Genomic DNA, 6,000 nt, shown 5'->3' with positions numbered 1-6,000 from the left:
TGAAGGTTTGCATCTGGTGATGAGGCAGGATGAAAGGAGTTGCATTTCAGGAAGGACCTCAGCAAAAGACAGCAACATCTTCTTATGCTAAGAAGTAAGAAAAAGATTTTGTCAGTAAATAGCAGGATCCTCTACCTATTGATCATGCCTGAGAGTCCTGCCAGCATTTCAGCATTGTCTGATTTGTAGTGTTATGTATCTAGGGCTTCCTGTCCCGTAATAGGCCTCTGAGAGCCATCTGGGCAGTGCTGTCCCCCACACCAAGTCACCTGTGCAGGAGGGGAAATTCTCCTGAGAGCCTGATCCGGTCAGGGGATCCATATGGGATGTGCTTCAGATCCTGCCAGCACCCACAGGGTGGAACAGGAGAGAGATCTCTTACTTCTGGCTTGGAGCCATCTGTTACGCTGAACGTGATGGCCATGATTCGCAACGCATCACCTGCTCCCTAAATGATTCACAAGGCACCACCCGCTCCCTAAACTGCTGACTCACCAAGGTGCTTCTTTCCAGTCTCAAACTTCATGGTTTGTGTTACTGGGGGGTGCACATGGAGGGAGCAATTTCTGCATGCTTGGGTTTAACGAGCCGAGAACTGACAGTGCTCTGTGCATTGCTGCTGCAGCCAGGAGAGGCTTTGTCATGCTGCCTATCCCTGTGTCTTTGGAGAGCATAGAAATATGAGGACTGGGGAGAACAGATGCAAGAGGTCCGACACTCAAGAGCAGGTTGGGCCTGAGACTCATGCACTTTGTACCTTCAGTTATCAGCACATTCCCTGGAGCTGGCCAAAGCCGTTTTCTGGAACGATTTTTGTTGGGAAATGCTCTTTTGTTGACATCTGAAAATTCTGTAGGAAGATATCCAACAGCTGAATTCAGACAGAGCATTTTTTTTTCTGAGTTTCATTTTACCCATCAATAGTACTGCCTGTTTGTATTAGTTTGGATAATAAGTCATTTTTAAATGCAACTGTCATACTCTGCATTGTGAATTGCAGTGATTCTACCATGTTGCAAGGAAACACTTTGGCGCTGTGAAAACTAAACTTTTTACTCAAACGTTTTTCACATCCACAAAGGTAAAATTTTGTGTGCTGGTTTTGGCTGGGGTAGAGTTAATTTTCTTTATAGTAGCTAGTATGAGGCTATGTTTTGGATTTGTGCTGAAAGCAGTGTTGATAACACAGGGATGTTTTCGTTATTGCTGAGCAGGGCTCACACAGAGTCAAGGCCTTTTCTGCTTCTCACCCCACCCCACCAGCGAGCAGGCTGGGGGGCACAAGAAGCTGGGAGGGGGCACAGCCAGGACAGCTGACCCAGACTGGCCAAAGGGCTATGCCATACCATATGCCATCACGCTCAGTATATACACTGGGGGAGGAAGAAGGAAGGGGAGGACATTCAGAGTGATGGCGTTTTGTCTTCTCAAGTATCGGTTACATGTGATGGAGCCCTGCTTTCCTGAGGATGGCTGAACACCTGCCTGCTGATGGGAAGCAGTGAATGAATTCCTGGTTTTGCTTTGCTTGCGTGTGCAGCTTTTGGTTTATCTATTAAACTGTCTTTATCTCAGCCCATGAGTTTTCTCACTTTTTCTCTTCTGATTCTCTCCCCCATCCCCCTGAGGGGGAGTGAGCAAGTGTCTGTGTGGTGTTTAGTTGCAAGCTGGGATTAAACCATGACATTTTGGTATCATCATTTCATGGTTTCACTATAGACCAGGTTTGAAATTCTGTTCCACAATACATTTTGAGCATGCAACAAATTTTTTCTCACTTGATTTAGGGAGGACAGAATAACAAGTGAACAGAATACCAGAAATCTGAAGCTTCTTGCAAGTTGAAAATTCCATGTTTTGTTTCCCTCTAATACCAAGAGAGAAAAGGTTAATCTGAAAGTACACAGAAATTCACATTTACAAAATCTGGTCTCCACAAGGCCGTGAAATCGTTAATTTGTTTATTTCTCCCAGAAGAATATAAATCACTGTTGCATCCTCGAAATGTTTGTGACTTTATCAAAAGGAGCATTTATTCAGCATTCATTCCACTCTCTCATTAAATCCTCTGGATTATATGGCTGTTGTTGTCTTTTAAATTCCTGGTAAATATGTTGCTGACAACCAGCTGTTCTTTTCAGTGCATCATAACCAAGCGTCCTAGAGTAGATCATTAGTCTGCTTGCATCCATCTATTTTATTTACGTCACTCAGGGAGATTACAATGGCCATCTGCAACTGTGGGCAACTTTTGTTTTGGAGGAATGCGCTATGGCACCATCGAGGGCAGGGGAACGTGAGGGACAGGGCAGAGCTTCAAGGATATCAACTCACTTGGAGCGATAAGGCTTGCTAAAGAGCCCAGTAAAGGGACACTTTGGTGTCTCTAGTGACTTTGGCCCCTCTTGCCCTGAGGCTGCTTTGGACTGATGCAGACTGGGGATGCTGTGAGAAGCCTCTTGGGGCTGGAGTCCCAGGCAAGGTGTGGTGAAATGCATGACCCATCGTACCACCTGGTAATCCCTGGGAGCCAGCGGGTCTCAGAGACCCTGTGCTCCATCAGATCCTCTGCTTCCTCCTGGCCCCTGGCCAGTGAGCCCATGCTAGTAGCAAACTCAATTGCATCAGCTGGGGGGAAGGAGAGAGGCAGACTCTTTCTCACCTGTTTCTCTCTCACATTCATCCCATGGATAGAACAACCTGGACACTGTCCCCATGTCTACACTGCCATTTCTGAACATGAGCAGCAGTGTACCCAGGTGGCCAAGAGGGCCAGTGGCATCCTGGCTTGTATCAGGAATAGTGGGGCCAGCAGGACCAGGGAAGTGATCGTCCCCTTGTACTCAGCAGTGGTGAGGCCGCACCTCAAATATTGTGTTCAGTTTTGGGCCCCTCACTACAAGAAGGACATTGAGGTGCTGGAACGTGTCCAGAGAAGGGCACTGAAGCTGGTGAAGGGTCTAGAGCACAAGTCTCATGAGGAGCGGCTGAGGGAGCTGGGGTTGTTTAGTCTGGGGAAGAGGAGGCTGAGGGGAGACCTTACTGCTCTCTACAACTACCTGAAAGGAGGTTGTAGCGAGGTGGGGGTCGGTCTCTTCTCCCAAGTAACAAGCGATAGGACGAGAGGAAACGGCCTCAAGTTGTGCCAGGGCAGATTTAGGTTGGATATTAGGAAAAATTTCTTCACTGAAAAAGTAGTCAGGCACTGGAAAAGGCTGCCCAGGGAAGTGGTTGAGTCTCCATCCCTGGAGGTATTTAAAAGACAGGTAGATGTGGTGCTTAGGGACATGGTTTAGTGGTGGACTTGACAGTGTTAGGTTAACGGTTGGACTCGATGATCTTTAAGGTCTTTTCCAACCTTAATGATTCTATGATTCTATGATTTCAAGTATAAGGGCAGCCCATTTTCAGAGCAAAAATTTGGGTGTACAATAAGTCTCAGTTATGGTACAGTCCTTTTCCACTCATACTCTTACCCCATGTTACGTTTGTTAAAGAAAAGGTCAGAGCTTTCCAGCTATGCTTGTTTCCCCCTTGGCAGCATGCTGAATCTTCCTGCTGCGGCTTTTGACTTTTCAGTGGTCTGAATCATCAGCTTTGGTTCACTCACAGTTCACGCTATGTCAGACTCCCATGTACAGAGCAGTCAGAGGATGTTTCTGCTGGGGAAATCAAACATTATGTTTTCCAGTTTGTAGCATTCAGCCCAGCTGGTTCTTTCTCTGAAAACAAGGGAATGCTGTCCCTTGCACTTGTAATTTACAGTAATTAGCAATGAAGTGATACTTGGTTTGAGGGAAAGAAGCACTGTGAGCAACTTCTTCCTAAAGAGGAGATTTGGAGAGGGGGTCCCCAGTGGGAAGTAGTGCATTTTGTTTCCTGGTGTAAACATAAATATTCAACACTTTCTGTGAATCAAAAATTGGAAGGGAAAAAAACAGTGATTTTGGATTGATTGAACTTTTTCTCTCCTAGCTTATGCTGAAATGCTTAGTATTTCAGCTGTGTGTGAAATGCAAGCAAGCTAATAGATTAGTTGTATTAATTAGAAAAAAGAAAAAAAAACTAAAGCAAAAAATCCTAGCTGAGACACTTTACTTTCAAGGAACAGATGGCTTTCATTTCTCGCAACTGTAGAATATTTTGCTGCAACATAAAGGCATATAGTATATCCTCTGGGGATGAAGGAAATTGAGATGGAGAGAAAATGTTGCAGGGAAATTCATTAGAAGCTCTAGAAGTAATAGAAATACCAGGCATGATTTTTGGTGCCACTAACCTTCGTTGGCTTCAACGGGCAAGTCCTACAGGGCTTGCCTGAGATCAAGGCATCAGGACCCCTACTTACCCTGAGTTTTCCACCCTTCTCCCCATCAGGACAGCCACAGGAGAAGCCCTGTCTGCAGACCTTTGTTGTGGCAGAGGACATTTTTTATGTTTCCTCTACCAGCCTGCCTGGCTTAACCTTTTGACCATCCAGCCTGCCTCTTAATGTGACCATTTTATTGACAATTGCAGTTAAAATGGCAGTCAGTTTAGCCAGTCCTGTCTGCTGCTGCTTGAAATTTTTATGTATTGTGACCTTCTTTGTGCCCTTAATTTCTGCTGGAGATGCTCATCTCCTTGCACTGTAACCAATGAATCAATTTTATTTTCTCTGCTGAAGGTGGAAACAAAGTTCCCCCCCCCCCTCCTTATCTCCAATAAGAAAACTCCTGCCGTTTTTCTCTTTATAACTGCATATTGATTGCGTATGTCAACCACACATTTGTGGGCACCAAAGGATTTGATTTTATTTCTGTTTGCTCAACGATATCTGAAAAGTGAGTGTTCCAAGGGCTGCTGAGAAGTGGGGAATATTGTCAATATGTTTTATAATACATTATTCGCATATAATTACAACATGGCAATGTGATTACAGGAGGTATTTCCTTTTGCTTGCTTAGATATTCCTTTTGGATGATATATGCATCTGCAGTCCCGAGGCCCCAGAACTGCAGTAGGCAAGATTGCCCCATATTGCCTGTTGCACGTGCCCAGATTTAGTGCTCTTATATAAACTGTTTGCGAGTAAATAAAAGTAGTCATTTTTCTAAGTGTTTGATGGCAGCGGCTGCTGTGCTCACTTCTGTTTGTCTGGGCAGTTCTCCACCACTGAGAGTGAGTCAGATGTGTGCCTTAACAAAGCACAGGCTGGGAGGGACCACAAGAGTTGCCTAAGGGACGAGAAGCAAACATCAATGACTTGCTCAAGGATGAAAAACTGTTTGGCAGGCTGCTTATTTAGATGGCTAAGCCCATCTTGCATCTGGCTTCAGCATCCTGGCCTTGCAGCTGCAGCACATCTCCTAGCACAGCTGTGGCCGGCTTGTGACACTTCAGCTCTTGAGTAGTTCAAAGAGGACTTGTGCACTGAAACTGCTGGCCGGGGCCATGGCCCATGGGCAAAGGGACTCAGAGGGAGAAGCAGTGGCTGAGATAGATAGATAGATAGGCTTTGGTCCATCGTGGGCTCAGAGCCATCAGCACTGGAGCAGGGCAGTCCGTGGAGACTGTTATCTCCTACCTGTGAATGACTCCTGAACTCCCTCCGTGAAGCTCACGCCCTTTGGCACACTCAGTCAAAGTCTTGTGTCTGCCCTAAGGATTTGGTATTGCAGTTTGTAAGGGCAGGAAAATCTGCCACTGCTTCTCTGGTAGGGAAAGCACTTAATTTCCCTGAGAATAAATGAAGACAAGTGACTATATATAATAACAGGGCATGCAGTAATTCCCTGTCTAACTTGCATTACTCTGTGCAAGTCGGTCATGTGCTTATAGTGTGCGAGTGAGAATTATTCTAAAATTTTCAAACCAAGCACAAAAATGTTTGAGGTACAGCTTCCAATGAATATTTGCATGTGATCAGAATAGATTGCCTGTTTATTCAATTTCAGATCCATAATCAAGGTCAGCATTGCCTTTATTAGATCGCAGTAAATCTTTATTGCATTGCCCTCT

The sequence above is a fragment of the Nipponia nippon genome, unplaced genomic scaffold (genome assembly GCF_047370975.1).
Source record: "Nipponia nippon isolate SJK-2023a ecotype South Korea unplaced genomic scaffold, ASM4737097v1 scaffold_6, whole genome shotgun sequence".
NCBI classification, from domain to species: domain Eukaryota; kingdom Metazoa; phylum Chordata; class Aves; order Pelecaniformes; family Threskiornithidae; genus Nipponia; species Nipponia nippon.
Note: the sequence above shows the minus strand (reverse complement) of the source record.